We start from the raw sequence: 25,751 nt of genomic DNA on the forward strand, positions 1-25,751 counted from the left end.
TGCATATTGTTTATTAGTGTAATGCATCTGATTGTAATTAACCTGTAGCAATATAATGGTCCAGGGAATAGCCATAGTATTCCAAATACCATAACTGCTTTAGCGTTTTTACGCTCACTGCATCTTGTTCTTCTTTTTGCTGTTCCCGTTAAGGGTTGCCACTGCGGATCATCTTTTTCCATATTACTCTCACTGCACCACTCGGAGTATTTATATCACTGTATCTGAGTGTGAATCACAGCAGCAGATGATCGGAAAGAGAATTATCGGTATACAATTTCAAGTACACATTACCTCAACCACGGCAAAAAGCGTCAAAGCCTTTCCTGTACGGACCTCGCGTTTCAGAAACAGTTTCATCCCAAGAACTATAAACGCACTCAATCAGTCCATCAAGTGCTCCTTGTAGAACTGTTTGTACTTATAAGTACAATCACCTCACTGTAAACTTACACTAGAGTTATAATATTTCACAACCTGCGCTACTTTATAAAGCGCGTATGATGACAATATCATTTTTAAGATGAAATGCAGCAAAATATGTTGCTTATAGTATACAGATAAAACTTTAACTTTATTTAAATAATCTGTATTGTTAATAATTAAACATGTGAGGACACGGTGCCGCAGCGTATAGCTAGTTCAAGGATAGCTCCTGCCTTGCGCTGTATTCTTGCTGGTGCTGACGCGACACTGGAAGGACAGACGAATAGAATAATTAAACATGTACTACGAAGAAATTTCAATGTTCCTTAAAGGTTTTGAAGAATCGGTGTTCTAAGCTTACAAATGGCTTCACGTCTATTACAGAGCTGATTGGGTATTTGGAGAAAGAAAAGTAAGGACAGGAATTGGAGGTTAGTACGTTTGAAAGAGACAGTACTTCTGTAATAAATTATTTCATTGAAGGTCGCGCATGGCGCAGCAAGCCTCTTGTGTGAGACACAACCAATCACTGTGCCACCGTGTTCCCATGTTTAATAACATGCTTTCATTCCTATCGTCATGAAAAAGATATCACGTATACATCTCAGTATTTTAATTATTCAGAGAGCTGTAATATCTCGAATGTAATGCATTCTGTGTCCTGTCGGAGAAAGAGAAAGAACGGAAGCACGTAGTGATTCACACACATAGAGCACATAGAAGATCAAATACAGAACAAAGACTTTAACATGCTACTTGAGAAACTAGTAAAATAAACGATTTTAAGATGAAGTTTATGATGTCCTACTTTAATGGCAAAATAAACTACGTGATTAAAGTGGAAATTTCGAGATTAAAGTTGACATTTCGTGCTTTTTTCCCACTGTGTGCCTATGTTTTTTGTTTGTACCCTAATACCCTTTCATATGACACTCAGACGGTGGGCTACGACTCGCCTTTTCACGGCAACTTTGATATGTGATTTCTTTTTTATTTCGGGCACTGTGCGACTTTGTGAATTTGATCTTTCAAGTTTTTCCAACACTCTGTCACTCGATCAACTTTCTTTTGTTGATTATACCACTGTTTAAACCAACAAATAGTACGTTTTTCCTTTGCCTCCACTTGGTATTCGCTGAAATTCTTATATTTTCCCCTGTGCTTTTCCCATTGTCTTTTCACAGAAGGCTATTTATATTGATTTGCATATTCAAAGAGGCGTAATTCTGGGAGGAGTTGGGGTGGGACAGAAGGCGCGTGCACGTGCGTTACTTTTCACGCTGATCGGGATTTATGTAGTTGAAGAATGTTGAAATTTTGCGTGCGCACAGATTCCTGCATCTGGATTTTTCTGTGCGTACGCACAATCCCGCTTTTGTGCTTACGCCATGTTATAGTGTGAGTTCTACGCACGGCGTTATACATGAGGCCCCTGGTCCCTGTGAACCTACCATGAGATAAGAGAGGTTAGAACATAAATTGGTGGCTGAAACACTTGATTTAGTGGCCTGTCCACTGTTCTAAACCTTGTCAGGATGTGGCAACTATTATATTAAGAGGAACATAATAAAGCACTTTGGGGAGGAATTCACTGTTAAAGCCATTATATACATCGAACCTTTTGAATTTATGTATGGTTTTAATAGGTTTCCTTTTTTTGTATTCAAGGTTAACTTCAAATGTATTTTCATGTGTAAACAGTACAGTAAGCTACCTAATTACGTGTCTCAATGAATACTTTACATCAGTATTCAAAAATGTGTTAAATAAGTAACATGCATTAGGTCCTCTCTTGCAGTTGTTGGTACAAGCGGCTGTTGAGTAGCCTTATGATGAGACAAACACTGCCCCTAAATTTAGTGGTGATTGTACTAATATTTATTTTGAGTATACAATATTAGGCCATTCATAATAATAATCAATGTTAGAAGGTTTTCTTGTGTACTGATTTTTATATCTGCAATGCGATTCATGAATTGAGCTAAACTTTATTAACAATACCTATAAAAATTATTTTTCCCCTTGAATGTTTTCATATTTTATTGTTCTACAACAATGAATCCCAGTGGATTTAATGTGCTCTTTGACACTAATCAACAGAAAAAGACACCTTAATGTCAAAGTAAAAACAGATCTCCGCAAAGTGGTCTGAATTAATTACACAAAAAGTATTCACCTCTTTAATATGACATTCCTAAATCATTACTGGTGCAGCTAATTGGGTTTAGAAGTCACAGAATTAGTTCCATGGAGACCATCTGATTGGGAGTTTAATTGATTGTAATGTAAAGGCACCTAATCTGGAGAGTCATTATGGTGGCCTGGCCAACACAATGAAGACAAAAGAACAACTCCAAGCAACTCCATGACAAGGCAATTGAAAAGTACAAGTCGGGGAATAGAGATAAGAAAATATCCTAGTCATTGAATATCCCTTGGAGTCCAGTTAAGGTTAAGAAATGGAAAGAGTATGGCAGAGCTGGAAATCTGCTAGAGCAGGCCATCAACCCAAACTGAGTGGTCATGCAAGAAGAAGACTTGCAAGAAAGGCCATCAAAAGACCTATGAGAACTGTGAAGGAGTTACAAGTTACAGTGGATTAGATTGGAGAGTCTGTGCAGGCAAGAACTGCTTCACTATTTTGACATTAAAGAGTAATTTATTTGTTGATCAATGTCAAAAAATCAAAATTAAATCCAATGTGATTCATTATTTTATACTAAGAATAAAATGAGAAAACTTCCAAGGGGATGATAATTTTTATAGGCATTTTATATAAGCTATTTTATGTATCCCTCATTTTCTTAACTCGCTCGTCCAGTTCAGATTCACAGGGAGCTGGTGCCTATATCTCAGCGTTGAGCACAAAGCGAGAACCAAGTTTGAGCAGGACGCCAGTCCATACCAGAGATTTTTCATATTTATGCACAAATTCTAATTATATTGTATACTTCATACTTATGTTTCCACTGAGTTTCACTAAAGGATTTACTGATATTGCAAATGTCTTATTTATATTCAGAGTAGCAAGTATAAATATTCTGTCACTTCTACAGTATTTACGCTTTCAGTTAGTTTTATGAATTGGGCCATTTTTCATATATGTGGCATCTTTCATCTTTACATCTAGAGAAATAATCTCATTAGCTTTGTTATTTATATTTATGTTTTCAGTTCCTCTAGTTATACTACTGGAGCCAAGCTTTACCAGTGCAACCTCTTTCACATTTATGGAGCATTGTTGAGATATTGTATTTATGATCACTTAATTTCCTGAATGGAGCCAAGCTTTATTTTAATGGCATGTTTGGTATTTGAGGTTTATTAATATTGTGCTATTTATAATAGTGATGCCCGTGAATTTCCTGCAGCAGCTGTTATCTGGAGACTTTCATTTTAGCTTTTTTTCAATATCTTGAATTAAGATAGTGTCATTCATGTTTATTTTTCCATGGATCTATTTTAATCTTTATTTAAAAGCGTCATTGGTCACCCTGAATTGGCCACATATGAGCAGCTGGCTCCATGACCAGGGTTGGTTTCCACCTTTCATCAAATGCTGCCAGGATCAGCTACTTAAATGAGAGCTTTCAGTTTTTAATTTTGAGTAAATATGCAAACTATTCTGAAAACATGTTTTCACTTTGTCATCATGGGTTATTGAGTGTGCAAATTTATCCATTTAAAATTAAATCTACAACAGAGTAAAGTGTGTAGAAAGTAAAGGGTTCTGAGTACTTTCTGAAACCACTGTAGTTCAACAATGACTGAATTAGTTTCAAACTGCTTTGTTTCCTCTGTACTTAAACAATCTGTTTTTTTTTTTATGTGTACTCAATATGTGTATGTAGTAATTCATAAAGTTTGCATCCATTCTTGTCACAGTTCCCTAAGAAGCTTGCACTCATTGAAGAGAGCTACACAGAAATAAAGCAAACTGCATTGAAACTGAGGGTAGACACTGACTCCACATCACCATGAACTGAATAAGAAGGTTAGAAAATGGATGAATGAAGTTAGACTCATACTTATGTTAGCTAGTGTTATTATATTTTTACTGATTTGTATGAAATAAGGAGGGTGCGATTGTTAGTGTTTCTTTGATGCGTATCCAGCATCCTAGTAGTGATGTGTGTGGATTCTGAATGTTCTTCCCATGTGTGGCAGATTTTCCTCCACCATCAGAAGGACTGGTTGATTGACACCTTAGACTTGACCCCATGTAGGTGTGTGTGTAAGTAGGCATTCAATGGGCTGGCATCCCCTTCTCAGTTGGTTCCAACCTTGTGTCTGATGCTGCTGGTCTAGGCCCAAGCCCACGGCTATGTTCATGAATTCAATTCTAGCCTGCATTTTAATATAATACCTTTATTTATAATTAATCCAAAACATTCTTATATTTTCATTAAACTTTCCTTATCGTATAAAGCTCTGTTTATATGACACCCTCCATAAGCTATAGGCTACAGATTTTACCAATACTGCAATGTTATCATTAGTTTCAGTGAGTTTTATGAATGGAGCCAAGCTTAATACGTCTTGAAAGTTTGAAGGCAAACACAAGTTCTTAATAAAAGGTAAATTCAACTTATAAAAAGTCAAACAAGTAGAATTTCACCTCTTGAGCCTCCATCAGATACAACATAGAATTGAGAACTAAGGAACAAAATACAGTATGTGGTGAGAAATGAGGAGGAGGAGGAGGAGTTTGGGAGTATGCACTGACTTTGAGAAAGTTTAGATAAAAAAGATATAGTTTGCATCTTTTATATTTATATTTTATTAATTTGTTAATATTTATGTTTATATTTTTGTTCCCTTACTTGACTAGATAATATAACGCTACTGTCCATTAGTGTTTGTGTGTGTGTGCTTGTTCAGTCTGATTGGTCAGTTTTGGCTTTGGTCTGATTGGTCAGTTTGGCTGTGGTTGCTCAGTGGTAGGGATGATGACACAATATGTTAGGAGCATGAAGCTTAATTCCTGATTGTGCCATTTTTTTATTTCTACATAAAAGAACGTAAAATGGAGCATTTCAATGACAACAAAGTGACCGTACCAAGCAATGTTGGACCTCTAAATACTAATCAGAAGCAGCGTGAATTGCTTTCAAAGGGAGGAAGCATTCACAAGAATACAAATTATATTTTCATAGTGAGTAATGGGAGTCCATTTACCACTGGTGGTAGTCAAAAAATGGTCAGGAGGCAAGCCAAGCACTCTGAAATGACAGAATCTGAAAACCAGGCTTTACAGTAACATGACTGAGAGGGAAAATGCCGCTAAGAGAGACACATGAGGATTCCAAGGAAAGGCGTAGGAGGAATGCTGAGGATTCACATAGGACAGAAGATATCAAATATTTTTAAACTTATTCTATTATCTGTCTTTGAGGCCTTTGTTATACACCGGAAAGTGCCAAATTCAAATTGATTATATGTGAAATATTGTTCAAGTTAATGGACTTTTTCAGGGTACCTGGTGGGTCAATACACCCATCGGAAGTTGAGATTCTGTTCATTTTTCCTTTCTTGCATTCCATCCCAAAACATTTGACCCCAGCATATGACTACATTGTTGTTATGGGTCAATGGGTATTCCTTCTCCCTGGGATGGCCCTAAGGTGGTGGTCACTTTTGTGCTGTGTTCTAATTAGAGGGCAGCTTTAGGGAAAGAGCACAGGGTGCCTGCGCCTGAGTAAGTGAGCTATTCATGGCTTCTGTGGTTTCTTTTCGCTGCCGGTGTCATTTCACAGCTATCAAAGTGTGAGTCGATGGCGCCTGGAGGTCATTCACAAGGAGAAAAGCACTTCTCAGAGGTTTCAATTTTTTTTTCATGGAAATTCACAGATAATTCCCCCTCCCTTGTAAGCTTGTCCCCAGAAAGTATCACAAAACAACTAACTGTTGCCCTTTCTTTACAGACTCACCGCTGCAGCTTCCCATCTCCCGGGACGGCTTCACTTGGGACTGCCTAATGCTCTCAGAGTAACCGAACAGCTCCAGATAAGAGGTACGGCCTAATGTGTTCTCACTACCTGCACTTTGCAAAACCGCACTGTCAATAATGCATGACTACAAGCAGCCTGTCTATTCAAACAAGCAGAGAGAACAAAAAAAAAAAATGTGGGCGGGAGGTGGGCATAGGGGCGTCGTGAATAATTCACAGATGGCTGCCTTTGTTATTTCTTTATGCTTTGTTAGGAATGGCGGCAGTTTAGCTGTTAGCAAATGGTGAAAATAAAATACGTGACCCCTCACTACTGGAGCTAATAGTATACAGACTGAACTTTCCCTTTTGGATTATGAGGGTACTTAAAGAGTACACTTTTAAATGGACAATTGACCTTAAATGACCAAGTTAACAGTAGCCAGCAGAAAACCTACAGTAAATTTAATGCATCCACTCAAGTGTGCAGATAAATAAATACAGAGTACTGAGATGTGGAGCTAATATGAAGAGAGCTGGCACTCTCCACTGAATTGGAGAGTTAATGTAACACAGAGTGGACAGTCTCCCTTGGAATTTAGTGTTAATATGACGTGGAGTGGAGACCATCCCCTGGAATGGAGGGTTAAAGTGACACAGAGTGGACATTCCTGACTAAACTGCAGAGACGATATCACACTGAGTGAATAGTATTGACTGGAATGGAAAGTTAAAATAACATAGACTGGATACTCTTGTTTACACTGGGGAGCTAACAGGACACAGACTGGACACTGTCCAGTGGAATGGAGGCTTAATATTTCATGGGGTGGACAACAACTCCTAAAATGGAGGGTTGAAGTGACACAGAGTGGCCACTCTTGACTGGACTGCAGAGATAATATGACACTGAGTGAACAGTATTGACTGAACTGGAAAGTTAAAATGACATAGACTGGACACTCTTGTCTGCACAGGAGAGTTAATAGGGCACAAAATGGGCACTGTCCACTGGAACGGAGGCTTAATGTTACACAGCTGGACTAGGGAGTTAAAAATGACTGGAATTTAAGGTTAATATAACACAGACTGGAAACAGCATGGAAGTTCTCCAATGGTCTGCACAAGTTTTCTACTAAAATAGGGCTCATAGTGTTAATTAATTTAAATTTGTGAATGAAATACTTAACTTGTTACATTTATTATTTGATTTAAAATGAGTTATCTAGTTGCAATTCATTTATCCATTTTTATTTGAACCTGCCTAACTGTTTTATCCCAGTAATATCTGTTGCAAAGTACAAGCAGGATGCCAGCCCACCACAGGGCACAACCACTTAAACAGTGTCAGAGATGCCAGTCAGCCTAACCAGCATGTCTTTGGAATGTGGGTGGAAAACTGGAAAACTAGAAGGAAAACTACATCGATACAAGGAGAATTACTTTAACGTTATTGCAAAAAGAGCATCTCTCTTAGTCCACAGATACACTATAATATGCAGAGCACTCACATATTAGTGCCAATGGGAAATGAGAGGAGCTCTCCGCAATCTCTGAGGTTGTATGGGGGACATTTTTAGATTTTATCATACCTTCATCACATCTCTTACCACTCTAGAGTTTACATGCTTATGCTTGTGATGTGATAATTAAAAGTCTGCTGTTATGAGATGTTAAGCCAAGTGAATCTTGTCTCGTCAGACTAAGCCCAAAGTTTGCTCAGTGGGTGTCATCTGAATGTCCAGAGTTGTGTTTTGTTACCTATCCTGTTAATTCTTTCTAAAGTGGAGCAACAACCCTGGGTACAAGGAAGAAAAGAAAACTGGATTATACAACTATCCCTTAAAATGCCCACTAATTCACCCATCCACTATTGGATCTACTTATCCAATTTACAGTTACAGCAGGACAGATAATATGAGTATCTGTAATATAAAAGAAGGAGCCATAAAGACATAGTGGGAATGTACAAACACCACACAGACCCTGACCTAGCCTTGAATTAAACCCTAGTGCATCCAAGTGTCAGGCCTTTTATTTTTTTACAGTGCTCATTGCAACAAAACACCAAGAAAATTAATTAGAAGAATTCTTTTTTGTCTTTCTTAATAAATCTGTGTTTTTCTTTATTAAAATGAGAACTGCTGCCTCCATTTCCCTCTACTACTCCTCTCCTTTTTTTAATAGGAAAACAGTGCCACTTAATTCTGTCTTCACATGGGTTCATTTTTTGTAATTTCTCTCTTAATTGCATGGTGGTAATTTCTAAATGTAGATTAACATTTATCTCCTGGTTAGCAATCTTCAGAAGTCTAAGGAAAGCCTGGAGGTTTCCGTGTATGCTGATCAGCATCAATAAGTGCAGAGTGAACATTTTAACATGAGAACAATTTGGACAACAATAGGCCATTCAATACAGTTCACAAATACGATTCACCTAATTTCTTCAATATAACAACATATTTAAGAATTATATTTTAAAGTAGCAGTTGGGATCTATCTGACAATGTGACCTGAGATTAGAATAAGGTCCACATCCTTATTGTGTGTAGTGAAATATGACTCAAGGAGGTTAGCATCTTTCGTAAAAACCTCAAAAACCACAAAATTTGGGGGAGTAACACACTATCCTTGGTGAACCCATAAAATGACTTTTAAACCAGGAGACAGAGAGAGCACAAGAGAGTGAGAGGGAAAAAGAAAGAGAGAGCACAGATCCACTGTACTAATTCCCTTGATAATTTCAGACACCTCAATTGTGCCACCACTTAACTTCTATTTGCTTAAAGCAGGAAGGTTCAACTCTTTCAACCTTTCTACACTGCCGATACTTAACATTCTGGGAATTAGGCTGGTCACTCTTCTCTGGACTATCTCCAGTAATGTTAGGTCTTTTTTGTAATACAGAGACAAAAACTACATGTACTACTCCAGATGACACCTCACTAATGCATCATAAAACCTAACCATAACCTTCTTTGACTTGTACTCCACATATCGTGATATGTAACCTAACATCCTATTAGCCTTCTTGATCATTTTTGTATACTGTCTGGATGTATACAGTTATGAGTCCACTACAATTCCAAGCTACTTAATCTAAGTTGTGCTTTAAAAATTCATACCTCCCATTTTGTATTCACATTCAACCTTACATTTACTTATATAAAATTTAATTTGCCATAAATGTACTCAATTTGAATTCTGTCTAAGTCCATGTGTAATGATTAGGCTGATTCTGTACTATCCACCATTCTGCCTTGTTTAGTATCTTCTATAAACTTCACCAGCTTGTTATTTGTATTCGTAACAAGATCATTTTCATACACAGTGTTAGAAATAGCATCAGTCCCAGCACTAATCCCTGAGACACCACTTTTAACATCATATAGTTCGGAAAAAGTTTCTCTCACCCTAATTCTTTGTTTCCAGTGTTTAAGCCAATTTTGCAACCACCTACACATCATGCCTTGAATTCCGACTTCTTTTAGTTTGAGTCCTAGTCGCTCATGTGGGACCTTATCAAAAGTCTTCAGAAAATCAAGATAAATAATGTGATATGCACCCCTCTGATCATAAACTTTGTACTGCACTTAAGCTTATTACTGAAACACAGTTTTCTCTGTGTAAATCCATGCTGAGTGCTCACTAATCCTAGACATGTGCTGCTCGATCTTTTTCCTTAATAAATGCTTCCAATAATTTACCCCTGATGCTTGTAAAGCTTACTGGGCTATAGTTACTTGGATCAGCCTGATCACTTGTTTCATTTAATGGGACAATATTTGTTAGCTTTCATTTCCCACGTCTAAAGTGATTTTTGAAAAATATGTGTCAAGGATTTCAAGCCATAGTCACTAACCTCTTTGAGCGCTCTAGGATAAATATTATTTGGTCCAAGCAATTTGTTTGATTTCAGTCATTTTAATCCAAGCAGAACTTCTTTGTCTACCATTTCCAAATCACTGAGTACCTCCTTGATAGCTCCTATCACTGATCGGAAGTTGTCAACTTTTCCACGTGTATAAACTTCAGAAAAGTGGAAATTTAGAGCAGTGAAGTCAAATCCTCACTATGCTGCATTACACCCTGGTGTATGACACACGTTTAACCTCGGACCACAAAGTACCACAGAGGGTGATGAAAATGGCAGAAGATATTAGTGGCACTTTTTGTGCCGTTTATTCAAGACATAAGTAGATAGATAAATAGAACTTTATTTGTCCCCAGGGCGAAATTTAAAGGTAGCTAAATAAATACACACTTTGGTCTAAACAAATGAGAAAATTCCAAAGAAAGAAAAGTTCCGACTTGTTAGCCCCAGGCCCAGCGAGGCATTATGCAAGTGTATTGCTGTTAGTATAAAGGAGCCCCCGTAGCGTTTCTTGACACACTTCAGCTGAATAATTAGTTGGCTAAAAGTCCTCAATGTTGTGTCAGAGAAAGGATGTGCAGTGTTGTTCATAAGGGCACTCAGTTTTGTTTTCATTCTCTCCTTCACTGCGACCTCCAGGGGGTCCAGATTCTGTGAGTCTGCCTTTTTAATTAGGTTGTTGATTTGGTGGGCATCTCTTCAAGTGATGTTACCAGCCCAGAAAATCCCACTGGCAATCACAGAGTTAATGAAGATGTGAAGGATGTCACTTGCCACATTAAAGAAACACAGTCTTCTAAGGATAAAGAGTCTGATCTGCCCTTTATTGCATAGATCCTATGTGGTCTGAGACCAGTCAAACCTGTCATTAATTTGGACCCCCAATACTTGTAGGAGTGGACCACCTCTACATCCAATTCCTTGAAAAGTCACCAGACATACAGGCTCTTTGGTGGGCTGAAAGTCAATAACCAGTTCCTTGGTTTTGCTGATGTTAAGATGCACACAATTCTTTTGCACAAAGTTGAAATAGACATATAGAACAAACACAACCTTTGAAAGTCTAACTGTATTATTAAAGACCTCAGCTTTCCTGAACAGTCACCTCCACCTTTCTCCATTCAAGACCACTACCACCCAAAGCTTAAGATTCTAGGACAGTCTTTATCCACAGGTTATAAGGCCACTCATATTGACAACTAAATGAGCAGAACTGATGTGAGTGTATTTGTTTTATCCACCTCCTGAAATGTGGTGCTATTTTCATTATCTGTTTTTTGGTTATTACGTCTGTCTTTACGTGGTGATTGACATGCAAATAAAAATCTTATTATACTACATGTACATGGAGATAAACTTCAATTTGAAATAAAAGTATTAACAAACTATCTATTGAGATGGATTTTTGACCACCTCAGGGTTGGTTCCTGCTTTGCCACCCTTCCCCAACCTGTCATCTTGAACTGAATTAAGCAGGTTGAGTATGTTATGCTCTATTTATTTGGTCTTTAAAAGATATGCTATTTTGAAAAAAATGATCAGCTATTTAAATGCTGCACTTTTACGCCGATTCATGTAGATCCATTTTGGTACGGTGTACCACTAATTAAAAGCTTAGGATCGATGAGACAGACTGAGAACCTCTGATTAATGAAGAACAAAATGGACAGCCATTAATTAAAAGGCACAGAGTTTGGCAGTGACATACTGACTATGTAGTAAAGAAATATCTTATCAGGTGATTTGTTTTAACCACTTATTAGAAAGATTATTTGTATGGCACGTTAAGGAAAGACAGTGTGTGAACTGCATAAGTAAAGCCTCTGAAGTGTCTTCAGTGCTAGAATGGTGCTTCTTGCACCCCTGAAATAATATACAGTCATATGAAAAAGTTTGGGAACCCCTCTTAATTCTTTGGATTTTTGTTTATCATTGGCTGAGCTTTCAAAGTAGCAACTTCCTTTTAATATATGACATGCCTTATGGAAACAGTAGTATTTTAGTAGTGACATTAAGTTTATTAGAGTAACAGAAAATATGCAATATGCATCATAACAAAATTAGACAGGTGTATAAATTTGGGCACCCCAACAGAGATATTACATCAATACTTAGTTGAGCCTCCTTTTGCAAATATAACAGCCTCTAGATGCCTCCTATAGCCTTTGATGAGTGTCTGGATTCTGGATGGAGGTATTTTTGACCATTCTTCCATATAAAATCTATCCAGTTCAGTTAAATTTGATGGCTGCTGAGCATGGACAGCCTGCTTCAAATCATCCCATAGATTTTCAAAGATATTCAAGTCAGGGGACTGTGACGGCCATTCCAGAACATTGTACTTCTCCCTCTGCATGAATGCCTTTGTAGATTTCGAAAAGTGTTTTGGGTCATTGTCTTGTTGGAATATCCAACCCCTGCATAACTTCAACTTTGTGACTGATGCTTGAACATTATCCTGAAGAATTTGTTGATATTGGGTTGAATTCATCCGACCCTCGACTTTATCAAGGGCCCCAGTCCCTGAACTAGCCTGAAAAGTGAGTGATTCTAGTACTTACAACAGTAATATGAAAATTATTATTTTGTTTAGTACCCATACTAATATTTTGAATTCTTGCAGTGCTATTATTATTACGTAATACTGCTGCAACTAATATGGGAAATGTACTGTTTGGACTGCCTTATATGTTACATTGACTAGAAAATTAAAAATGAAATTACTTTCCATTGACAAGAACTGCTAGGAAAATGTAGAAAACACACAAAATTCATACTGCTGATTGTGCTATCTCATATTTTACTAATTCTCCTCCTCCTCCCCCTACTACTACTACTTAGGAATCCATTTCTATTAGTAACACTCTGTAAGTAATTCAGCTTACTGTACAATTCATCTTATTGTTGTTTACAGCCCTGCGTAAAAATATAAATTTTCCAATTAATCGTTATTTTTTGTTTAAACGATTCGATATCGATTCTTAAAGTCTCAAAACTGATCTCATGAATCTCTATCCTTCTCAATTACTTTATGCAGATTTTTGCTTTGTTTTTGGCATCCAATGCAGTAGATGGCGCTAATGTGGCCGTTAAGGTTTTCTACTGAAAAAGCACTTTACTACTTCACATAAAATATGTATCCTCCTCAAATGAAATCAGTGTCTTTGACATATAAATCAGATGTGTGGAATTACTACGGATTCAAACGGTTCATTAGTAAAGAAAACTGGATAAAAGCAAAGCCATATATAAGCTGTGCATCTCAGAAGTTAATTATTGTTGTAACACAACAAATTTGAGAAAGTGTTTATCCTGACATCACCCAGAAATGTAGTTTAGCTCCTAGCTTCCATTTAAGTAGCCTCATGTCCACGAAATAACAGCATCTATAGCAGGTTTTATCTGTAAAGATAAGAGATCCTATAATGTGCCTCACCTTTAAAAACAAGCAGGCACTTGTTGGAATTTTCAGAGCAGTCTATGATACAAAAGTGAGCATGTGCACAAAGCAGCCAACTTGAACTAACTCCATAATACCGGAGTTGTCAGTCACGTTGGTTCTTTTTCTTTTATGTTCCATTCATTCAATGCCGCTGTCAACAATCATCAACTCTAGATCCTCATTTTAAAATACTTCCTTTTTGTCTGAGGACTGTTAGGACACATTTTCGAGACTGATTAACATGACTGCTATAAGTGAGCAACTAAGATATGTCTGATTTGTAGAATTATAGAAAGACATGAGACTTCTTGCATTATCTTTAATTTCAATTAATTCAAGATTATTTTAAATGTCCAATATATTTGGCTAACAGTTTGGTTGAAGGGTGTCTACATAGATATTCATAACAAATGAATCAGTTATTTAATAACATTTATTATTTAAGATTCAATATTTGATTACTTTATAATAATATTATTCACAATATGATATAGATGTTTTATAAGCAAGGAGCCCCCCTTAATATGTATGGATTCTGAGGTGGCAATACATATGTTAGTTAAATTATGCACTCTCACGACCTTGAAATGGATTAGTCAGGTTGACAATGTTATATTATATTAGGACAATTAGTTCCTTTAGCTGGGGATGTTCTGGTTTTGAATCCTTAAAACAACCTAAAAAGGCTGACTTTTATATTAATCAATCTTTATTTTATATTGCATCCATAACAGAGCACCATATCACTTACGCAGAAGCTAAATTAATAAGATCATCCAATACTTCATAAATATGGACATTTAAAAAACCTTCATATTTTTTTATCAAGTTGTGCTTCATTATATCTAATAGTACTCAAATTATCTGTACTCTTTACAACATTGCTATTTTTAACAGAAATATTTTTAAAAATATTATTGTCACAGCCACTTTATTGAGCACCAATGTCAGAAAATCTATATGTGTTGTCCTCATTTTATCAATAAATGACAAAATGCAAGGACTATCATGACCAACTATTACTAATCCGCTTGCTTTTCTAACTGCTGTAGAAATGTTGTTCTTGTCGTATTCATAATATTATTCCTGTATTCCCACTATAAAGCTATAATCATTTCTACTACTACTGCAACTATTATTCATACTTAATTTACTGCTAATTTTACTTATATTAAAAATTATTTTGGTACTGTTGCCATCAACATTGTTCTAGGATCTAGATAGATAGATAGATAGATAGATAGATAGATAGATAGATAGATAGATAGATAGATAGATAGATAGATAGGACTCTATTTGTCCTCAGAAGAAAATTTGCGAAATGTACTCCAAAAACATTACTATTTTTAATTCTTCTCATTTGGCTTTTAGTACTAGTTTTATTAATAGGTTTTCATTTTAGAGGCACTGCTATTACTGTTACTAGATTTCTATTACTTGTGGTAAAATTAGCTTTACCTTTAACTTGACAATTCTTCTCTTACCATCCATCCATCCATTTTCCAACCCGCTGAATCCGAACACAGGGTCACGGGGGTCTGCTGGAGCCAATCCCAGCCAACACAGGGCACAAGGCAGGGAACCAATCCTGGGCAGGGTGCCAACCCACTGCAGGACACACACAAACACACCCACACACCAAGCACACACTAGGGCCAATTTAGAATCACCAATCCACCTAACCTGCATGTCTTTGGACTGTGGGAGGAAACCGGAGCGCCCGGAGGAAACCCACGCAGACACGGGGAGAACATGCAAACTCCACGCAGGGAGGACCCGGGAAGCGAACCCAGGTCCCCAGATCTCCCAACTGCGAGGCAGCAGCGCTACCCACTGCGCCACCGTGCCGCCCTTCTCTTACCACTCATTAATTATTATTAAAAAATATATTTGAATTGCTATTCTGCGTCATCAGTATGTGCTAATGTAATATTAATCTATATATATAATTCACTAAGTCCATGGCAAGCAAGACGCATGCAAGACATGGCAAGCAAGACGCATGCAAGACAGAGCCCCGCCCGCCAACTCTAACCCTCCTTCCCAAGGCATGCACACTTCCTGCTCATGTGCCCTCCCCCAACTCCTCATCTGAGTCGCTTTCATCTGTTTAGGCGCGTGAGAGAGAGACACACACACACACACACACACACACACACACACACACACACACACACACACACACACGCGCGTGAGAGAGAGACACACACACACAGGCGTGCGCGAGAGAGAGCCACACACACACACAGGCACGCGAGAGAGAGCCACACACACTGGCGCGCGAGAGAGAGAGACACACACACACTGGCGCGCGAGAGAGAGAGACACACACACACTGGCGCGCGAGAGAGAGAGACACACACACAGGCGCGCGAGAGTGAGACACACACACAGGCGCAAGAGAGAGAGAGACACACACACAGGCACAAGAGAGAGAGAGACACAAACACAGGCGCGTGAGAGAGAGGGGGCTGGACGCATAAGGCAGAGAAGGCTTGATTTTGTTTTCACTTCTGTTTACAGCGATCGGTTCGTAGCGTGCATTGTTGCAATGTTACTTTTCGTGGTGGTTTATTTATATTTTTATTACTACACAGAACTGATATTCCCAGTATAATTACTCATAATTTTGTTCCATGTACTTAAATGGCTAGCCCATTCATTGACAAAAACAGTTTAATAGAGATCTGGATCACAAGAGTTTGTGCCCCTAAATTCAGCCAACATTGGGTGACAAGACAAGAACCACTGCAGGGTGTATTCAGGCCCACACCCTCACACTCAATCAGTTTAAAGTTACTGCATCACCTAACACACATATATTTGGGATGAGGAAGTAACACCTCAACAAAAAGTCCTCTAAGATCATGAGATTCAAACCCAGGACTCTTGAGCTGTGAGGTTGCAGTTTTATCCCCTGTGATTTTAACTATTAGTGCCAAAGCTGAATGAATGAATGAACAAACGCCAAACCTAATAAAAGACCACCCATTTAGTAATTCTATTATTATCAATACTTCAAATAGCTCTTCTACTACTCCCATTGTTAGTACTAGATATACTGTATTACTTCCAAATATCTATTAAAACTTCTTAATATTTCAATCCCAATTCTCTATGCTTTATCTACATTTCTTTTTAATTTTATTAATAGATTTACTTAGTAAAGCACTGGTGATAATTAAGATGTTCCATTTGGGATGGGTGGAGGGGGATTGTTCCTCCTCACAGAGAGATCAGCCAAATGATTAAATAATTTCCTCTGCATTTTCCGTAATACTAATAATAATGACACAGTGAAATTAATAAAAGAGAGACCCAAAGGGACTAAATATGAAAATGAATTTGTAAATCTTCTAAACTTTATAAATATAAGGAAAAAAAGAACTCCATAAAGTTGGCATGTATCTCTGCCTGCGCCACGAAATCAACTTTCTTTAATGCATGTGCACAAATTCCAGTTATTTACATTAAACTTTTCTGCAGCATTGGCGTATGATGGCATCAGACTGATTGTTTTTGTCTTTAACTACTAGCCATTCATTCTGTGAACTGAATTATAGCATGTGTTCCTCTATCTGTTCATCAACTCTGATGTTATTATCTTTCACTACTGTACATCCAGAGGCTCGTTTCTAATAGCAGTAATTGGAGAGGCACTCGCTTGTTGAGACTACTAATGCTGCGGTTGCAATGTATTTTCAGCTCACTTTGATTTTCAAGTGGCGCTTTTTCTTCTACCTCTTCTACCTTTTTCTCTTGTTGCCTATTTATGGCCAGTTTAGTACTTTCGCAGACATTTTACCCTACTTGCCTCCAGCAACATAGAAACGTAGTGGGAAAATTACAATAATGAAATGTGAGTGAACCTGCCTAACTTAGTGTATCCTGGGTAAGGACGTTAAGTGAGGACTACAATTCTACCATACATTCTACAGATATAATGGGAGGTGAGCAATTTGAAGAGTGAAAATTTGGAGTGCCAGTAATGTATACTGGTGAGTATAGGCTGGTTTTAAATACTACTGGTAAGCAAGAAGCATTCCAGTGCTCATAGGAGAATAATGTAAAAGCAGATTTGTTTGATGTTGTTGAGTAATGGCCCACTTCAAGCACTGGATTTACTAGAATGAATTTTGGTCATAAAGCTAATACTGCTGTTGTTAGTTACAATAATAGACATTTGTTAAGTAATTCTATAAATGATTATACTGTATGTTTAAATATGGTGTAAGAAATGAGGTTACAATGAGGAGCACTGATGGGTCGCAACTCCATTGACTTGATTCTTACATCAGCCACTATCTGTTTGACGTTTCCAGATGCTTTGTGTGTTCATGTGGATTTTCTCTGGCTGCTCTGGGTTCCTCCTATTTTATAGAGGCATGCATGTTAGGTTAGTTTTTATAAATAGATACTGTATACTTTATGTATATAAATATATATGTGCGTGCCCCCTGGTCTGGTGTGGAATTGTGTGTTGAGCGTGTGTGTGTACATGTACATTTTATCATTATAACTTTTCATATCTCTCTATTATAATAAAGAAATCTTATTTTCTCAGAGAGACACTTTCACGTCCCGCGAGACGAGACTTTGTGCCAAGAGATTTAACCACGCCTGGGGCCAGAAATAAAAGACAAAGAGTAGATGACAAAGTAGAATGTTGTAAAGAATTCAAAAACGTTGGCACGATACACATGCAGAGCTGGTTAGAGATAATGGAAATACGAAAATTCGAAAGTCTCAAAAAAATGATAGTAAAGATCGCATTAGCGCAAACAAACAGAAATTATTACTCAGTGAAATAACGGAACAGCGAAAAGAGATTGAATATATTGTTCGGATTTAAACTTTAAGTTGGAGACTTGTAGATTGTCTAATTTGTGTTGCCATCAGAGAAAAGTAGTGTTTCTTTCCAATGAAGAGGCGTATCCGTGAGAATGAAAAGATTTGTTGTTTGGTGAAAGTGAAATCCCACAAGAGAAAATTTCAAGCCCCACGAGAGAAGACTTTATGAAAAGAGATTTGGAAAAGTCCTGCCCACGTACACGGTTCAATCATTTCTCATTTGTGTGAATGCTATTGTCAGACACAGTTCGTGTAGAGAGAAAGAAACTATATTCACTGACGGGAAGTTATACGTTGCGTTGTCACGATGTAATTCCAAACAAGGAATCAAAATTCAATGCGATATTAATGAAAAGGTAAAAGCAAAAAGATTTTGAATATATGGATATAAGTGATATGACAGAAGTATGTAGATATTGTTTGGCTTTAAACTTTAAGTCTGAGACTTGTAGATTGTCTAATTTGTGTTGCCATCAGGGAAAGTAATGTTTCTTCCCAATGAAGAGGCCTATCCGCAAGAATTAAAAGTTTTGTTGTTTGGTGAAAGTGAAATCCACATACACGAGCGGCAGAGATGCAAAGTTGCTGGCGTGCAGCGCAGGCAGGGGGGTTGGCAAAGCCCCCTAGTAGATATAGATAATAAAGATATATATACACACAATACATACTTGCATATGTCCAACTCCTATTATGCTTGGGTTTATTGCAGCAAGCATGTTTGGGTTATTTGTTGAAAATAACTATGTTTGAACTACAGCAGAAAAAGTGAAAATATTTAATGTAGACTTCCACCGATTTATTAACCTCATTTATAAATTGTCTAGCTCTCTTCATATTTTGCAGTGTTCCAACTCCAAGGTGAAACAGGAATCCTTGCATGGGCAGAAGTTAAAATCTTTACATTTCCTACATTAATTTGGCATCCCTGGATGGATGTCTTACTACAATTTCTTGTAATTAATAACTGCAATTGCCAAATACAACACTAACAATTACTTAACTGATTTAGTAACATCAATCAATCAATTCTTCTTCTCACACCATACACCATTCTCTACACTACAAATGCATCCATAGAAATATAGAATATAGAAAAGGGCTTGCAAATCACAAGGGAATAAAGACAAAAAGAATGATAATAGTGGGAAAGGCCAAAACATACAGTTAAGAATGTCACAATACTAACACATCCACCATTGTTCCAGTGGTATTGTATTTAGGCTAATGCCTTTATCCAAGTCAACTTACAATATTCTGTAAGAATACATTAACCTGTGTTTTAATTTTTTGATCAATGGACATAGAATTGGTTAAAGTGGCTTGCTCAGGGTTATACAGTGAGGCAATGGTAGGAACTGAACCTCAACTTTGTAGTTTAAAGATGAATGCCTCAGGCACTGCACCATATCTACCAACAATAGCCTACCAGAAATATTGCATAGCTGCTACTAATATTATTGCTAGTGTACCTGCTAGAATTCAATTTCTACCAGTCCTATCATTATTGATTTTGAAATCAGTTCATATGATGAATTTACAATCAGCAATGTGTACCATTATAGAGAGAAATGTAACAAAAAGTTTTCCTGGTTTTATGTGTTGTGCTTATTGTTAGTGCTGATAAAATTCATAATGATACATCAACTGCCACTGTTGCTATAATGGGTGATGGGAAGCAAAGTCCATTTAAAATATCAATTCTTGAGACTTTTTAGGTATTTGTTTTAGAGGTGGGCTTGTTGTAGAAGCTCAGTGATGAGCCTTAACCAGAAGGTGTTTCTCTGTAGGTCATGTCTATCCCCACCATCTGCTCAGTCCTACAACCATCAAGTCCAAAACTAACAATAGCAATATGGGCTGAGCTTTAGGCTGCTATCTCTTTTGAAGCAGACTTAGTCTGGTATTCTTTATTGTTGTTAAGATAATGGGACAATACCTTCTTTTCCCAGTTTCTTCCAAACTTCTCTCCTCCTGGTTATCAAAAGGTCTTGGGACAGAGCAATTCTCTCACTCTCTCTTATTTATTTTTTATTCAGCCTGACTTAACTTTAAGGGTAAGACTATTTTCTGTCTCTCTTTCCTGAGACAACACCTGCGCGATGGGAAATGACCCAGCAAAAATCCAGGTTAAAAGAATGTCAATAATTTATTTGCAACACATTAAAATGAGACACAAGGATCGATGGCTCCATTCTCAGCCGTCTGCAGCTGTCGGTGCGGTTTCAATAAAGTTCGCAATTAAAACCAGCCGATGGAGGCCGGCAGAATCAATACTGGGAAGACCTCCACTGTTCCAGGGCCTAACAGAACTTAGCAGGCGAGGCGAGGAGTACAGAGGGGCAAAATGCATTCAGTCCGATAATCAGACCACAGTGCAGCTTCCTAGACGAGGTGGGAGTCCAGACAAGAGGCACCTGACTCGATGTGGGAAGTGAAAAGAGGACTGTCCTCAAGGGAAAGTGAGGCGGGCTGCTGTTACAACCGGAGAGAGGAAGGTTCATTTGTTATCTTTCAACACAATTAATGAATAAGACCAATCTAAGCAAACTCAATGACACATCTCCTTGTGATTTATATTCTCATACCAGGAAATATTCACAATTTAGACCAGCATTAAGAAAAACACTGAAACTAATAAGTACATCCCACCATTCTAGCCTAATCACACATACTGGGCTTTTCCCTCCCTGGTTCTGTTCACTGCTGAGACAATAGAACATGTTTATTTGAAAAATAATTCCTACTGAGTTCAGATGAGAAAACCAGATGGCTGTTGTACTACAGATGTATTCCGATTAAAATAACTTATAAAAGAATAGGAGAGTTACATAGAGTTGAATGGCTTGTCCTCATCCAGATTGTTATTAAGTTCATATGTAAAATTAATTTGCCCTTTACTCTTTCATAACAAAGTAAAAAAATCACAGAATGAAACCTTAATGATAAACTCTGACTCAGTTGTCTTAAGAATTATTACTAGAGTCCACGTGATTCAGACCAATAGTTTTAGAATCTATAAAACAATATCAAGTTAGGACAGCAGTGGTGCAGTGGTAACGATCCTGACTCTCATTAAAGGAGACCATGGTTCATGTCCTGGGTCCTCCCAGGGTGTGGAGTTTGCATTTTGTCCCCTTGTCCAGATGGGTTTCCTTCAGGTGGTATCTTCCCACCATCCAAAGATATGTGGGTTTGGTAGATTGGTGATTCTAAAGTGGCCCTAGTGTGTGTGTGTTCTCTCTGTGATAGACTGGCATCCTATCCAGGGATTGTTCCTGCATTGCACCCTATGAATGCTGGGATAGGCTCCAACCCCCCGTGGCCCAGCTCAGGATTGAGCAGGTTTAGAAAATGGTATGGTAATATCAAGTTAAGCTCAATTATGTCAACATGTGTCACCTTGCAGCCATCATTCCTGTTTCAAATCCTAATTTACTCTAAAACAAAAGCCTGTTCTGTACAGGTGCAATCTAATAAAGGAGACCCAGAAAGCCACCCTAGTCACTTATGTCCACACACCTTCTTGAGCCAACATGCAATTTGCTCAATCAGTTCTTTATTCTAAAAGAGATACAACGTAGTCAGTAAATCCTGCCGTTAAAGCCTAATCTTGCAGTCTGACCGGGAATTGATCAATTCTGTGTCCAGTAAAATACATTTTTTAAAAATAACAAAATCAAAGAATCTTACCTAAATATGCAAACATCAGAAAGTTTCCATAAACTCTCTTCATGGCTCTTTCCAGTGTGATAAAGAAGTCCATTTTGTGTTACACTAACAACAGATAAGTTCTGGCCTGTCAAAATAGCTTGCTCTGTACATACAATAGTGTTTTCCAGCTTGCTAATATGAAGCTGACCAGAAATGAGACCACTCACAGGAGAAATAAATCCGTTTTTTGGTAATTCCATCCACCCATCCATTATCCAACCCGCTATATCCTAACTATAGGGTCACAGGGTCTGCTGGAGCCAATCCCAGCCAACACAGAGTGCAAGGCAGGAAACAAACCCCGGGAAGAGTGCTAGCCCACCGCAGGTTTTTTTGGTACAATGCAAACATAACCACATGTGCTTCACAAAAGGGGTTCCACCTGAAGCTAAGCATCATGTTTGGGCCTGACCAGTACTTGGATGGGAAACCAACCAGGAAAAGTTTGGGTTGCTGCTGGAACAGTTGTCAGTGAGGCCAGTAGGGGGCACTTACCCTGAGGTCTGAATATGGATCCCAATGCCCCAGTGCAGTGACAGGGTCCCTGAGTTGTAAAAATGGAAGAGACATAAAATTGAGGTCCTGACTCTCTGTGGTCATTAGACCCGTGGACATCCTTCATAAAGAGTAGGATGTCCTGGCTAAGTTGCCCACCCCAGACTGGTCACTCTGGCTCCCTAACCATCCCCTTTCTTTAACTGACTAAGAATATCTAAAAGCTGATGTAGGGTGAGTGTACTGGTGCAAAATGGCTGCCCTCACATCATGCTGGTGGATGCTGCTCATCAGTGGTGGCTGAAGTAGTTCTCCATTCACTGTGTAAAGAGCTTTGAGTAGTGAGAAAAGCGCTTTATAAATGTAAAGAATTATTACAACTTATGAAATGTGTCTTATCTTATGAGGCTACACATTCATGAAACTTTCACATCTGGACATGTTCACATCATCAATATATCCCCCCAAAAATAACTGGTCTGAAACAAGAATGGTGGTCTGTTTCTCTTTGCTCAAACAATCAGAAGTTCATTGAGTAAATTATAACCCACCTTGAACCTAATGAAGTCACTAGTAAGACAATCTTACGTTCCTTTCATTGCATTCTCCTCAATCCATAGTGTTAGTCACCTTATTTAAAACTGGCTGGAATGTTCACATAGTGTGACTGTCTGCCTGAGATGGAGAACAGTTATCTGTTATGGGGGTGGGGGGCAGGAATCAACACACTTCATGATGAGAGGGGTGGTCACACTGCAAAAAATGAAATCTTAACAAGCCAGACAATCTTGAAAAGAAATAATAGATCTTGTTTTTTTATTTTAAGAATAACTGACTTGAGTAGATTTGTATGTGTAAAATATATAATCTCATTTTTAGAAAATTTAACAAGTTAACAAGTTAAACTTTCTCACTACATTGGCAGATAATTGTGCTTGATTCTAATACCTTTTTCTTGTTTTTTATTTATTTTTTCTCATTTTTTCACATTGATTTTTTGCAGTGCACACCAAAGCATACTTGTTTTTTGGACATGGAATTAAAGTTCAATGCATGCAGTGTTTCACATGCATTTTACTTATGTGCACAGGCTTTTATTTATTTATTTATTTTTAAACTTATTTGCCTTACTTCCTTTTTGTTTAATCTAGAAACACTTACTTCCTTTTCAATAAAACACTCATTTTTTTACCCTTGACCTTTTAGTTGGATTTAGAGATGTTTCATGAGTGCCCCCTCCATTCTGCACCATGTTCACCTTTACGAGCAGTTAAGAGTAAACCATTCACTCATGAGCAGAGATGAATGTCAAGCCTCACTCAATATACACACATACATAAGCAACATACGTGACACTGAGGTTAAAAAACTCAAGAAAAAGAGACTTATCAGCATTCAAATGATGCATCAACATTATTTTCCTGGGTGTCTTTTTTATTGTAGCTTCCTGGTCAGTCCTCGTCATGGCTTCAGCTTTTTCAGCTCATCCATTTTAAAAACCCACTTTTCCACTGCTGGCGCTCAATATTTTGGAGCAGTGCCAGACACAAGGCAGGTGCAACTCCTGGGCAGGAAGCCAGTCCATCACAAGGAGCACTGACACTCACGTTCCTTCTCATTCATATTTGGCCGGTCATCAGTTAACCTAACATATATTGTAAGTGCTCCCAAATCTTCAGGGATGGGGTGATCAGGAGTGGGACAGAAGTGAAATCTAGGGTCTATGGACAGAAATGCTAGTTATGAATGCAGTGGGGTGCAGCTATCATTTGAAGCCTCGATCGGACGAGATCTGGCAGAAGCATATGTTTATCATCCTGCCAGTGCAGAAGTAAAGCTCATCCCCAGTGTGTAGAATCTGATATCGTAGTCTAATGACTTGTCATTGCTCAATTTCCAGCTCAAATGTCAATAAAGAAATATATGTTTTGGATATTTAACGCACCAATTTCTTTCTTCATCTTGCTCCTTGAAACGGAAGGCTCTGTTAAGGCTGTTAGAGATTTTAGATACGCTGGAAAGCAATTCCGTCTTGATTTGCACATGCAAACCCTCAGAAAGATGGAAGAGAAATGAAGCGAGCGCAGTTAATTAGCACAGCCGCATGGATGATCAAGCCTTAGTGAAACAGAAAAAAGGAAATGTTGCACCGAGTGAAATGCAGGCGGGATGCCAGACAGAGAGAGTAAAAAAGCGAGAGCGGGCTGACTTTCGTTTCTTTCTTTTCAAAACTGACATAGCACGGTAAAATGCACAGATGGATCTTCTCTTTCCCAACATCGTCCTTTTACCTGTCAAGACCATGCGTTTGCATCTGTGCGGTTTGGTCTTCTGTTGGGATTGTGAAAAGTAATTGACCAAAATAAAAAAAAAAAACACCACCAAAATCCTCATAATAATATTTCCAAGCAACAACTACCCCCTACCCCTCATACCCACTCCACTCACTGCCAGAAATAGGACTCTTCACTCAAACGTCCTTCACAAAATCAATGATTCTTGACTGCTTATACGCATTCTGAGGAAGCAGAGTAGTTCAGTGCTCTCAATCTGAAATGTTAAGTATTTAATCTGGAACAAAAAAAATCTAGGCTCAGTAAAAAGCAAAATTGATATTTCCCACAAAAAAGTCACTAGCTGTTAAATAACTACAGCTACTTGGAGGGAACAGGAAAAAATCCTGCTGCTGTCTATGGAGACTTCTTAAAGGGGCGAGACAGGTTCATAGGAAGTGTGCCTAATGTCAAAAGTTAAGGACAGGCTGGATTGTTACTGATCTATGAAATTGGGTTGTTTTTGGTGATTTTAGCAAAGGTGTACCTGCAGCAAAAAACACAAATATACATCTGTGTGATGAGACCAGACAGTTAAAACATTTTATTTATCTTCAGGGATCTCCTTGTAAGAGAATAGCAGTCTGGTCTGAATGTTCCTAACAAGAACCTTAATTATAGTAAATTGTCATTGGATAAGACTCTCAACCAATCAAATAACATGAAATAAAGAATCTGGTGTTACCGTGT

The 25,751-nt window shown here is 38.0% G+C and overlaps 1 protein-coding gene across 2 annotated transcripts in view; it reads left to right on the forward strand.

Annotated features, from left to right (window-relative positions):
• Nucleotides 1-25,751, forward strand: part of tafa3a (TAFA chemokine like family member 3a) — a 324,761-nt gene that overhangs the window by 162,964 nt on the left and 136,046 nt on the right. For both annotated transcript variants that reach the window (XM_028798088.2, XM_051925649.1), the window contains exon 2: nt 6,351-6,439. The gene's annotated coding sequence lies outside the window, so the exon portion shown is untranslated. The remainder of the gene's footprint in view (nt 1-6,350; nt 6,440-25,751) is intronic.

Source organism: Erpetoichthys calabaricus, chromosome 3 (genome assembly GCF_900747795.2).
Source record: "Erpetoichthys calabaricus chromosome 3, fErpCal1.3, whole genome shotgun sequence".
NCBI lineage: Eukaryota > Metazoa > Chordata > Cladistia > Polypteriformes > Polypteridae > Erpetoichthys > Erpetoichthys calabaricus.